The following is a 12,663-nucleotide window of genomic DNA, read 5'->3' as shown; positions in this document are numbered from 1 at the left end:
AGGCCAGCCTGGGCTACACAGAGAAACCCTGTCTCAAAAATCAAACAAATAAACAAAAAAGGAGGAAGTCTTCAAAGTGCGTGTGTGCCTGTATATTTCATTTTTTATTTTCATTATTTGCCCTACTTTGCTCTCAGTTACTGAGATGAAACAATTTGGGAAGAAGAGGTTTATTTGGCTTACGTGTTCCCAATCATGTCATCATGAGAGGAGTCAGGGCAGGACCATGAAGGCAAGGACTGAAGCAGAGGATGTAGAGGAATGCTGCTTTCTGGGTTGTTCCTGTGGTTGCTCAGCTTGCTTTCTTACACCACGCAGGACCATGCTGGGATGACACCACCCACACTGGGCTAGAAAATGCACCACAGACTTGCCTCATAGGCCAGTGTTACAGAGGTATTGCCTTAGTTGAGGTTCCCTCTTTCTAGATGACTGTAGCTACATCAAACGCTACCCAGGACATTATTTGAAAACATTTTTTGTTTGTTTGGTGTTTATTATAATTATTGTGTGTGTGTGCACGCACATGATACTGTACAAATGTAGAAATCTGAACACAACTTTGAGTAGTTGGATCCCTCCTTTCACTTTTACAAGGGTCCAGGGATTAAATTCAGGTTGCCAGACCTTCCACACAAGGGCCGTCCATCCAGCTGAGCCATCCCATTGGTCCCATGTTGCTTTTTGTTTTAGATTTCTTTTTTCTGTTTTCTTTTCTTTTCTTCTTTTCTTTTTTATACAGGGTCTCATACAGCCCAGGCTAGCTTTGAATTATGTTGTCAAGAATGATCTTGAGTTTTGATCCTCCTGCCTCCACTTCCCTAAAGCTGGGATTACTAATCGTATATCACGACACCTGGCTTTTACATGTAATTTTATAAGAAAGAAAGATTCAAGAGTAGGAGGGAGAAAGGGGGGTATAGGAGTATATATGACCAAAGTAAATTGATATACATATATAGAAATGTCATAGTGAAACTTGTTATTTTGTATGCTTAAAAAATAATAAAACTTCAGAAAACTAATGGCATTTAAATTAAAGTCATTTATTTAAATTAAAATAAACCAAGTACATTTAAATGTCTTGGTTACAGAGATACAAGGGAAGTTTTTATACATCTTTTTATATTTTACAAGTTTAAATCCTATCCAGGCATAGTGGCACAGACCTTCAATCCCATCACTTCAGGGGCAGAGACAGGTGATTTCTGTTCAAGGCTAGCCTGGTGTACACAGTGAGTTCCAGGACCGAATAGCAAGACCTTGTCTCAAAAATAAATATGTAAATAAATAAACGTTTAAACCATGAATGGGGCTAGAGAAATAGCTCAGTAACTAAAAACATTGGCTGTTCTTCCAAATGATCTGGGTTCTTACATGGAGGGTCACAATCACACATAACTCTAGTTCCAGGGATGTGACACCCTCTTCTGGATTCCACAGACATCAGACACATGCTTAATGCACAGACATGCATATAGACACATGAAAATAAAATTAAAAAATAAATGATGCAAATGCATACTTTTGAATTGAAATCTCTGTGTCTGTGGGGCTGGAAAGATGGCTCAGTGTTTAAGAGCACTTGCTGTTCTTTCAGAGGACTCAGGTCCAGTTTTCAGCACCCAGGCTAGGTAGGCTCACAACCACCTATAACTCCAGCTCCAGTACATACTGTACCTCTCCATACACAGACACACATAAGCATACACATAAATAAACTATAAAACGAATCTTCTAAAAGAAAAAAAATCTTACTATGGGCGCCTGCAATATATTCAATATTGAAACTGAGTTCAGTTGAAGCACCTCAGCTTCCATTCCGCAAGCCTCTTCTGACTCTGCAGAAGTCCACTGAGTTGTAGGTCTTGGGTCTGTTTTGATATTGATGTGTGGTATTTCTATTGATTTGAAAGCTTTTTGTAATAAACTTTATAAAACTAAAAAAATGAACATAAATGAACAAAAAAATGTTATGTAACTATTAGAAAGAAATGTGGCCTTTGAAAATATGAAAACATATACCCATAGCTTTGACAAAATAAGATTAACAAATACATCTTAAATAATAAATGAAAACCCATATTGTATATAAGTGTTCGTACATTAAAATCTATGCATATATACAGATGTATATATATATACACATACACACACATACTGACAAGCATAGAAGAGTGTAAATATTGACTCATGTTATCATTATGGGTGCTTTATAATGGAAAGGAAGAATTTTCTTCTTTTTTTTTTCCCCCCTTTTTCTTTTTTACATGGGATCTCACTATGTAGCTCTGGCTGACCTGGAACTATATAGACCAGTCTGGCCTCGAAATTACAAAGATTCACTTCACTTGCTTCTGCCTCCTGAGAGCTGGGATTAAAGACCAGCACCACTATATCCAGTTCCAAACAATTCTTTTTAAAATTTTTTAAAAATTTTATTACAATTTATTCACATTGTATCCCAACTGTAGCCCCCTCCCTCATCCCCTCCCAACCCTACCCTCCTTTCCTCTTCTTCTCCCATGCCCCTCCCCCAGTCCACTGATAGGGGAGGTCCTCCTCCCCTTCCATCTGACTCTAGCCTATCAGGTTTCATCAGGATTATCTGCATTGTCTTCCTCTGTGGCCTGGTAAGGCTGCCTCCCCATCAGAGGGAGGTGATCAAAGAGCCAGCCACTGGGTTCATGTCAGAGACAGCCCCTGCTCCCCTTACTAGGGAACACACTTGGACACTGAGTTGTCATGGACTACATCTGTGCAGGGGTTCTAGGTTATCTCCATGAATGGTCCTTGGTTGGAGTATCAGTCTCAGAAAAGGTCCCTTTGCTCAGATTTTTTGGTTTTGTTGCTCTCTTGTGGAGCTCCTGTCCTCTCCAGGTCTTTCTATCTTCCCCTTCTTTCATAAGATTCCCTGCACTTTGCCCAAAGTTTAGCTATGACTCTCAGCATCTGCTTTAATACCCTACTGGGTGGAGTCTTTCAGAGGCCCTCTGTGGTAGTCTTGTTCCCTGATTTCTCCCTCTTCCGATGTCTCTTCCATTTGCCTTTCTGAATGAGGATTGAGCATCTTACCCTGGGTTTTTCTTCTTGCTCAGCTTCTTTAGTCTTACAAATTTTATTATGATTATCCTATATTATATTCTAGTATCCCTTTATAAGTGTGTATATACCATGTGTGCTTTTCAAACAATTATTAATAATTTGAATTTAAATATAAGTATTTTTTCTGATTTAAAATGTTTTCAAAATTATGAGATGATAAAATTTTAAGACAGGAGAAAACAAATAGTAGCAATTATTTTATAGAAAAAAATCAGATTCTTATAAAAAGGTTGAAAATCTAATCATTAGGGGTAAAACATACTGACCACCTTTGTTCTCTTGTTTAACCTTGATTCCAGAGGCACCAGGCTCAACTGTTAAATTTCTTAACACTGAATGAAAATGAGGACATTCACAGTATAGCCGTAACTCGGAATGAAAATGAGGATGTGGCCACTCACAGGTATGGTTGAGGAGGTTTTTATTGCAGATAGGAGAGTTCAGCCACAGGCATCTGGAAGGGTCTAGACTGAACTGGGCCATGATGGGAGGAAAAGGTATGAAGAACCAGAGAGGAATAGGAGAGAGAGAGAGAGAGAGAGAGAGAGAGAGAGAGAGAGAGAGAGAGAGAGAGAAGAGGAAAGAGGACAAGAGGATTGAGCAAGAGGACCAAGAGAGCGTGTGGTCAAAATGGCAGGTTCACAAATAGGAATGAGAAGCTGTGGGAGGGAAGTCCAGCCCATGGGCTGGAGAGGTTTTAGGTAGGGCTGGGGTGAGAAGTGCTGCAAGGAGCCACAGGTACTTAGCAAGACTTGTCCAAGGTTTCTCTGAGACCTGACAAACACATTAGAAGCAAATGTGAAAAGTTCTTGGAACTGGAATTAGAAGTATTTGGACACTGCAAGTAATTGGCAGTATATAATGGACTAAAACAACAAAAATAACAACAGAATATCCTATCACCCAACTGTAATAAAAAAACCAATCAAAGCAAAGCTGAGGAAGGAGACTCTGCAGTTAGAGGCTAGCCTGGGCTATGTAGTAAGACTGTTAATAAATAAACAAACAAACAAATGCTGATGATAAAGTTCTAGATAATTCTAGAACAAAATAAATAAATGAAGAAAATTAAGTTTTAAAAATATAATATAATAAGATAAAACAAAACTAACACATTAGAACTGTACAAAACAAATAAACAGGAGGAAAAGAGCTAAAGATAAGGCACAAGAAACAGAGACTCACTTGTTCCTACACCCAGGAATCCCTTAAAGACACTAAAATGAAAGCCATAATATATATTCAGAGGACCTGTTGGGTAAAAAGAGAAAATAAATTATATTTATGAAATAAAATTAAAAAGTCAAAAGTAAGATAAAAATTCTAAAGTGTGTGTGTGTGTGTGTGTGTCTACCAGATGTACCTTTCTTCTCCCACCCTGAATTCAGCCATTTCTCCATGAAGTCTTGGTTCCTTTTATTGGAAAAATGTATTTAGAAATCAAAGTAGAAGAAGTGATTCTTTAATTTTGTAGTTACTTTTAACCACAAAATAAAAAAAACATATTTAACTTTTTATTTATAGTTGATTTAGCTGGTCTTCTTTGCTTCCTTTGTGATAAAAGAAAGGAACATTTAAGGGTTTGAAAAGTTTTATTTATTTGATTATGATTATTTTTGGCCATAATTATTAGGAAAGAACACACACATACACTACAAAAGCAACTAAGAACTTACTGAAGATGATACTGAAATATAATAGCTCCTCAAAAAGAATTTGATTAATCCCCAGCACTACAGCAGAGAGGAAAGCTTTGGGGGTCTGCACGGATTGAAAAAGACTATAATTTATAAAACCCTGAAGATAAATTTTATAAAGGATGGGGAGTCTCTTTCAAAATCATTTGGAAGAAATTAAACCAAAGATTTGTGGAATTGCATTTCATCTACTCAGATGCCTGTTATAGGACATATTTTACTTTTCACAGCAGTGTAATAAATTGAGCCTGCTGTGGTAACACCTGGAATTGTTACCTTTATGTATGTGATAAAAATAGATACCTAGGAAATGCTTTAAAGTATGTCAATTTATCTGTTAGCTGAATGAAATAAAACATTCTGTCTCTTGATAACATGGAACTTTCAATGTAACGTAATTTTGCTATACTGAAGGCAGAATAGAGAGATGTTTTATGCTATGGCATGAAGGGAAAAACCAAATCCATTTCTTTTCCCATAAAATATTTGCATAGAAATCACATGGGACTATGAAAAACCAGATTTATGAGCACCATTCTAGTCCAATGAGTGTATCTTATGATCCAGGAATTTGTGTTATTTTAACATGAGCCAGGCATAGTGGTGCATATCTATAATCCCTGCACTTTGGAGGTGGAGATAGGAGATACCATGAGTATGAGAACACGGTAGGCACTGTGGCCTATATAGAAAGACCTTGTCTCAAAAAAAAAAAAAAAAAAAAAAAAAAAAAAGAAAAAAAGAAATCTCCCCAGATAACTGAGAGGCATTTGATCATCAAAGTGACTTTGTAAGTAACTAATGGCTTGGGAAGAAAAAAAACTGTCTTGGTGGAAGTCTATTTCTTCTCACATTTATTTACATATTATTATGTATGTGGGGGTGGCACATGTGTTATGGTGTGCATATAGATGGAGGTTAGAGAACGACTTGCTATGATCCTTCTGCCTCGTCTCGCCAGTGGTTATAGTCATATGCCATTGTGCCTAACTTAATCATTGCCTTGCTTATCTTGATGAATTTTTATGTGTTTGGTTTGGCTTTTCAGACATGGTCTTATATAGCCCAGACTGCCCTCAAACTAAGTAACTAAGTATAGCTTTGAACTCCTGATCCTCCTGCCTCCATCGCTCAGATGCTGCAATTTCACTTATATGTCACCACATCCGGCTAAATGTTTTTATTTAACACTTATATATTGATTTTTTCCTTGTTCAAATAAAGAGTTAATTTAGCTATACTTATGTCCTGTGAGCCTCCAGAGTGTTCTATGGCATTTATGACACAACTTGAAATTTCCAATTATCAGAGCTACAGACATGCTTCTAAAAGAAGGGCAACATACACCAAGCACCTATTAATATATAGGGAAGACTTTTCCTCCCTATCTGCCTCCCTTTTTTTTACAGTTCTCCTTTCACCATGTGTCCTGGGACTCAAATATGGGTTATCAGGCTTGTCCCCAAGAGCCCTTACCTGCTGAGTCCCTCTTTTTCATAATTTGAGAAGTTTTAAGTAACCCACACTGGACTCTAAGTTTCACCTGCTGGGAGACCAGTTGGGAAGTGTCTGGAAGGAGTGAGAAGGGAGAACTGAAGGTGGATAGGATTATATACTTACATGAAATTGTCAAAGAATAAATAAAGATGTTTTTTTAAAAAGTGTGAGCTTCTGGGCTCCTGGGAAGAATCTCGTTATCACTTTCTCACTTACCAGAGAGCAGGGTTTACGTAGAGGCATAGAGGAGGTGCGTTTTGACAACAAAGAAACAAAATCAGTAAGAAGAATACATGAAGGGTTCTGCAAATCCGCTGGCTTTCCCGCCTAAACAGCGAGGGGGTGGGGCTGACACGTAGGCGGAACCGGAGGGCAGGGCGGGCCCCAGGCAAGGGCGGAGTCTTGAGTTGGGGCAGGACCCAAAGCGTAGGTGGGTCCTAGGGCAGGGCGGGGTTGCTTCTCCGCCCCGCCCCATTCTTTTTTCCCTTCCTCGGTTCCCCCCCCCCCGCTATGTTTCGCCAAGATCCCGACAGTCCCAGCGGCTAAGGGAGTCACGTGAGAGTGGGCGGTGGACGCAGGAACGAGGCTTCTGCGTCTCTATGGTTGTCAGAGGCGGCTGGCATTTCCCGAGTTGCTGCTGAAGCTGGAGCGTGGACGGGTGAGTGCGAGGACTCTGATGGCTGTGCGGAGACAGCGGTTTAGGGGAGGGGAAACGGGTAGGGGAAAGGGACGAGCCTTTCACTGGCTCCGAGAACCGGACACTTTTCAGGTCCGCCGGGGAAAGCTGCCTTGGTGATGCTGGCGGTGGTTCGTTGAGGGGACTCGGTCCTCTGCTCCCTTCAGCCCATCCTTATCCCTGGCCGGAGAAATTGTAGTGCCGGGCTTCCAGCCTCAGAGTGCATCCTCTTCACCTGTGACCAGGACACAGACGTAGTCCTCACTGGAATTCATGGATGCGGTCCGAAGTGGATGGAGCAGTTTACAGCTGCTTTAGAAAGATAGATATATTTAGCACAGACTAGAGAAAAGGGGGAAATGTTTGGCTCCTTAAAGAAGCAAAACAAACCGCAGACTTCTGGGACTGTTTCGTTTTTAAACTCACCAGCGACTTTGCGTTCTCCTTCTCTGTCTTTGCGTCCGGTCCCATTCCGGGCTACCCACACAACGATTCGAGAATTATCCAGGTAGTACTGATTATACGTGAATGTTGGAAGACGAGTTTAAGACGGACTGTTTTATAATAATAAGTTGTCACCTTTATAAATCTTAGCGTTTGTCTTTTTATTTCATTTTTTACTGTCCCTTTCAGGTGCTTGAAGTGCAAATATTTGTACATGTAAAATAGAGTAAACATTTTATAACTAAGACTAAATAATTTTCTTCCAGCTATGCTTCGGAAAGACTTTTTTTTTAATGTTTGTTTATAAATAGATGTTTTGATCTCACCTTTGGAGTGGCTCCCTTGATAAACCTCTTTTTACCTTGAAGCAGCCAGCAAGGCCAGGTGTGGTGGTGATGTAGCAGCATTAGAAAGGAGTTTGTGCATGAGATCAAACAAGTCCAGAGTTGACAGCTGTTGGGGAGTTTGGGTTTACTGATTGTCAGCATCTTGAGACACGAACAAACAAACAAACAGCTTACATGACTATCTTGATTGTTTTCTGGTGTGGACAACGTGGGGCTTGTTTAGACATCCTAGAGTCTGGAATGCCACTTATCAGGGAAGGTGTTCTGGCCTCCAGCTTTGTTTTATTGGGTTGCTTTTGATTTTTCGAGACAGGGTTTTTCTATGTAGCTTTGGCTGTCCTACTCACGTTGTAGACCAGGCTATCCTCAAACTCACAAAGATCCTCCTGCTTCTGCCTCTGTGAGTGCTGGGAGTACAGGTGCACCCCCCCCCCCCCACCTGGTTTGTTTTTCTGAGACAGGATTTTTCTTCCCCTGTCACTCAGTTTGGCCTTAAAGTCTGAATTCTGCCTCAGCCTACTCAATAGTGAGTGCAGTTACAAGCCTGACCACCTTGCATGCCTTAATAGCTTCTGTTTCCACTTCTCAGAAATCTCTGATTCTCTGTTCCAAGATGTCATCCTAGCCGCCTACCAGGAAAGTGTCATCAACGCCTCAGTCTCTATATAGGAGGTCATAAAATTCAAAATAATAGCAGAAAATGAAGATTCAGGAATGGTTTATATGCCTGGAGAGAGCGATAGAAACTAATAAAGGCTGGCAAAAGCAAGAGAATCACTGACTTTATTGTTGTCTTCCTATAGTCTCGTGGAATAGTTACTATATTCAATCAGTCAGTCAGTCTCTCTGTCTGTCTGTCTGTCGAGACAGTGTTTCACTGTGTTGCCCAAGCTGGCCTTAAATCCCTGGACACAACCGACCCTGTCTCAGGCTCCTTCACAGTTGAAACAGCAGGTATGTGCCATGGTATTCAGCTTCATTCATTACGCTTTTTAGGCTTTTATATTCTCAAAAAGTCTATTCTAAGACTTGCTTTCTAATAATTAAGAACTAATTAAAAAAAGCGAATATACAGTTTCTCCCATAATTGAATAGCACATGAAATAATTATAGCTGTTATATTTAACTGAATTACTTCAGACCTTTTTTTATCATTTAAAAGACAAAAGTAATTAATGAAGCTCTGCTTTCCACCCTCACAGCCTGAAATGTAGTGGTAGTCTTCTGCCTTAGCCTCCTGAGTGCTGGGATTATACGCATGTGCCCCAAGCTGGCTAGTAAAGCCTTTCTTAGATGTAACTTTTTCACTTTTAAATATTGAAGTTTTAGCTCTTGAACAGTTTTTACAGTGTTGAAGGCGCAGGCTAAATATTATCCATTTTCCCTGAAAGAGTTATGTGATATACCTCCTTCTTTTATGTAAAAATCTTTCTTTTAAAGGATTACCACAGCATTCCCCCATCTCAGAGTAGGAATAGCTTCCTTCAGTGCAAAAAAAAAAAGAGGTGATTCTTTTCAGACAGATATTCAGTCTACTTTAGTAAATCATGAGAAAAATGTTAATTTTTATAAAAAAAAACACTAAATGTTACTATCTGGACATGTTTGAGAAGCCAAAGCATTATCTTTAAATGTTTTGTTTCTTATAAAAAATGTATTCTGTTAAAAAATGGAAATATTACGAAAAATGTAGCCTTGGGCTGAGTGTGGTAGTGCACGCCTTTTCTCTGAATACTCAAGAGGCAGAGACAAGCAGATGCCCTTTGAGTTTCACACCATTGTGGTCCACATAGTGAGTGCCTACATAGTGATACCAAGTCTCAAAGATGAAAGGAAGAAAAAGAAAAAAAATTGTTCACACACACACATATTCATAGTTATAATCAATCTGTTTCCTTGCCCACAGGTAATCATTTTCCTTTTGGGATGTAGTTGGGAATACTAATAGGAAAATAATTGAAACTTGGCCTCATGCTTCCTCGGAAAGCCTACCAGCAGGTTTCCACCCTGCAACCAACTTAGAAACCCCAGAAGAGATCTTTCTGTCCTCTCTATGCCCAGCACATTTCTGTACAGCGTCTCATTGGCCAGCAATGCCAGCTTGTGCCTTTGTCTGTCCTGGAGGCTCTCCCTGCTGCCAGGGTGATCGAAAGCTTCCTGTAGCCAGGCTCGGGCTTCTTTCTTACCATAGGCTAGGGGAAAGAAAAATGTGGTCTCACAACACAGAACGTAATGGTGGGGAATATTTAGTTCCTAAAGGAAAAATGATTGCAGTATTATGTCCTGCTAAAGGGAGAATGATTGTATGAAGGTAAAAGCAATAGCAAAATCCAAGTGTTTGTATTTTAACCTAAGAGGTCTTGTTTTCCTTTGAGGTATAAATTACTTGTATTTGTAGTTTGTGTGTTGATTTTTGCTTTTTAAAATATCTGTTATTAACTTGAAAATTTGAAGTTTGAGCCCTTCCTTTGCATATATGTGTAATGTTATTACATGCATAGTGTCTTTGTTCTGGAGTATTTGTTTCTTTTTTAATTTTATGTGTATGGGTATTTTGCCTCTATGTATTTCTGTGCACCATATATGTGCCTGGTGCCTGTAGAGGTCAAAAGAGGACATCAGATTCTCTGGAATTCAAGTTACGTATATCTGTGAGCCACCACATGGGTGCTGGGAACTGAACCCAGGTCCTTAACAAGAGCAATAAGTGCTCTTAACTAATGAGCCATCTTTCCAACCACCAAGTATTTGAGCCTTGTAACCTGTAATATATTGTAAACTTGGCTATTTGTCTGATATTTTTCTTCAGTACATGCTCTATTATTGAGCTCTAACTTATAGGCTGAGCTCAATAATTGTTGGTACATTTTGTATCGTAGGTTAACTTGAACTTTACTACAATTTATAAGTAGTGAATAAAGATGTTTTAAATGCTTGAAATCCATGATCAATAAGATTAAATTCTAGGTTCTCTTCATTATTCTGCTTAAAAGTCACTTGGTGTGAAGACTACTTCGAGTTGAGCATTGCATGAAAAATAAGCACTATAATTCACTATTTGCTGTCAACTTGATATTAACTTTAAAACTACTTAACAGTGTCTTGTTTTCTATCTTTTTATGTTTTTTTGTAATGATTCATTATATTTTAAGAGGGACTATAATTAAAACCATGTACTGTTTACTGTATTGTTTTCAGTTGAGAGAAATGTCAGCAGCTCAGTTCAGTGGGTGCTAGCTGCGTACTAGCTGCTGACACTGGTGGCAGATGTTCAGATGAGGTCCGGGCTAATGCCCGACTCCATCACCTCTTAATGGGGAGCTGGGTAATTCCTGTGAACCTGAGTTTGTCCTATTGCACATGGAAGTGATGATGCTCTTCCCTTGCATGGACAAGGTTAATTAGTACATAGCAAGTGCATGTGATGTGTAAAGTTCTAATCACATGTAAGTGTTAATAATAGCAGAAATAATGTCTTATGTGGTTTTATTTTTCTAATTCTAGAATTTTTGTCTCAATTGTGAGTCTGTTTAAAATATGTAGATGCCTAAGCAAATGAGATTGCCCTTTAGATTGTCTTCATTTTAAGGTGCTTGAATTTCATGTTACGTACATGTCAGCAAGCTGGAAGATTTGTTAAACCATACTTATGAAGGAAGTGCTCTGGTATATTTGAGGAATCCAAGAGTGATAACTGGTGTCCTAGTTTAAAGAGGGCTTTATGTTTTTAATTTATATTTATCTATATACGTGTGTATTTGTGGGCGTGCCCACCCATGCTCCTGTAAAGAAGTGATGCTTTCAGAACAGGATATCCTGGAAACTTTCAGGTAAAAGGGATAACAGTGTAAAACATAGCTTAAAAAACAAAAGTCAACAGTGGAATTGGAATTGGAGAACTATGAGATATGACTAACTTTAAATATAAATAGTCACCAGGCATTGGGAAGTTAAATCTTGTTACATATAGATGTATGCTAGTTCACTTTTTTTTTTTTTTTAACAAATTTAAGTATTTCCTGATCTAAAACTAGCAAGTTCAAAGTGAATTTTGCTATTTGAAATTGAAACTTGTAGGGCTCATGGGTTAAGAGTACTGGCTGCTCTTCCAGAGAACCCAGGTTCAGTTCCCATCACCTACATGGAGGTTTGCAGCTGACTCTATTTCCGGGGTCCAACATCTTCTGGCCTCCCTGGGTACCAGGCATACACAGACAGACATGCAGGGAAGACATCTGGTGCCCTCTTCTGGCATTCAGGTGTACATGCAGGCAGAACATTGTATACATAATAAATAAATAATAAAAAAAAGAAAATTCCCACAATTTTGTATTCTTACCAGTAGTGCCTCTGAGTTTTTTCTACATATATTTTGTTTGTCATTTTCTGATAGTCAAGTGGATATAGTATCTCATTGTAGTTCTGAGGTACATTTTCCTGACTCATGGTGAATATTTGTCTGTTCAAGTCTCTTGCCCATTTTTAACTGGATTGTTTGTTGCTGGACCAGACCCACACTCACACTACAAAAACATTTCTGTTGTAGCCCAGGCTAGCCTTAAACTCTGCATGTAAATGAGGATGGTATGAAACTCTGGATTCTCCTTTCTCTCCCTTCTAAGTGCAGGGATTACAGATGAGCACCACCACACATAGAAAGGAGACAGTCTGTAAGTCAAAACATACAGTTTCTTAGAGATGGAGTGATTCTCTGGGTTTACAGTGGAATTCATATTAGAAGAAAATCAACAAAGCAAAACCCTTTTATTTCCTGGATTCAACAGTATAAAGGAAAACTAAAGCTGTGACAAGAACTGTTTTCCTTTTCTGTGTCTCACATCTAGTTCACATCAGATACTTGATATGGATTTCTCCCCCAATACTGAACAAATCTCCA

General features: G+C 39.0%; 1 protein-coding gene across 3 annotated transcripts in view; it reads left to right on the top strand.

Annotated features, from left to right (window-relative positions):
* Window positions 1-6,807: 6,807 nt before the first annotated feature.
* Micu1 (mitochondrial calcium uptake 1) overlaps window positions 6,808-12,663 on the top strand; it is a 162,605-nt gene continuing 156,749 nt past the window's right edge. For 2 of the 3 annotated variants that reach the window (XM_060369507.1, XM_060369505.1), the window contains exon 1: window positions 6,808-6,957. The gene's annotated coding sequence lies outside the window, so the exon portion shown is untranslated. Of the gene's footprint in view, window positions 6,958-7,463; window positions 7,484-12,663 lie in introns of those variants that run through there. The other variant, XM_060369509.1, reaches the window with a different exon arrangement.

The sequence above is a fragment of the Meriones unguiculatus genome, chromosome 16 (genome assembly GCF_030254825.1).
Source record: "Meriones unguiculatus strain TT.TT164.6M chromosome 16, Bangor_MerUng_6.1, whole genome shotgun sequence".
NCBI classification, from domain to species: Eukaryota; Metazoa; Chordata; class Mammalia; order Rodentia; family Muridae; genus Meriones; species Meriones unguiculatus.
This window is presented reverse-complemented; position numbering and strand designations above follow the sequence as displayed.